This window comes from Anticarsia gemmatalis, chromosome 22 (genome assembly GCF_050436995.1).
Source record: "Anticarsia gemmatalis isolate Benzon Research Colony breed Stoneville strain chromosome 22, ilAntGemm2 primary, whole genome shotgun sequence".
Lineage (NCBI taxonomy): Eukaryota > Metazoa > Arthropoda > Insecta > Lepidoptera > Erebidae > Anticarsia > Anticarsia gemmatalis.
Genome location: NC_134766.1, coordinates 2,694,629 through 2,695,781, shown reverse-complemented (window position 1 = coordinate 2,695,781; position 1,153 = coordinate 2,694,629).

Below are 1,153 nucleotides of genomic sequence, written 5' to 3'. Positions count from 1 at the left end.
ACAAACAGCTGATTGTATTTTGCCAGGACCGAATTTAAACTGAGCTCTTTTCCTGCTCCGCAGATATTTCACATGACAACACTAGCGGATAATGAATGGAAAATATACGCAATTTGCTATTTAGATTTATCTTGTTGTTGGAGATTGTTAAAGACTCTGATAAGATTACTTAGAAATACATTAGTGACACATGGAAGTATCGCATTCATTCGTAACTAAACTTTATGCTTACAATTAAGATTATTTACACAATCACGATTCACGGCTTGGGGAATAAGGATTCATAACGTAAGTCAAAAATAGATATGTAACGCAATGGTAATAAATTCTATATTCGAGACTTGGGTTCTATAGAATCTTGGCTAGAACAGATATTTGTGAAATTTGCATGTATATTTTTATACTTCTTCTAGTAGTAGTAGTAGGTAAGATTCAGAAAGTAGAACAAAAAAACTATTTAGAATACAGCCCTGGCAAAATCGAATGACGCATGCGTGCCAACCATGACAGAAGAAATAATGTTGTAGGCACTGTTTTATACGCGTCTCTTTCTAACTCAGCAGAAATTGGCTTTGTTGTCTCTTTCCTATCAACAGTTTACGTGCTATCTCACTTCCTCTTACAGCAGTCATACGACTGTGTCTCTTTCTTATAGACTTGTTATTGATAAATAAGGTGGATGACGTGACTTATTCACTGTAATTCTTTTTCGATGTCCATTACTCGGTTTGGCACTTTCCTACACAACATTTTTGGAATGAAAGTAGAAATGTATAAAGCAAAATAACGATCGACATGGATACAAAGTATAATGCACTTGGCTTAGTACCTGTGTCCCTGAATCAGTCCCTAGGACGACCTAGACAGCACGTCTAGGTCTAAAATAACATTCTAGAACTAAATTGATTTATATTTGCCGATGTTGTCAATATGTTTTGTATAGGATACAGCTTTCGCTCAGTTTCCCGCCATTCTCAAATAACCTTGGCGCGATCTCGACGCCCACTGGCCTACGTAATGTTATTGTGTAATAACATGTTTATTTACATCGAAATAGAATTCACGTAGTTTTGCATAAACTACGTGACTGCGTCCGATGGGGACTTTGAACTAATTCTTAAGATTGTAACGTTGTTATACCTACTATGTTGTA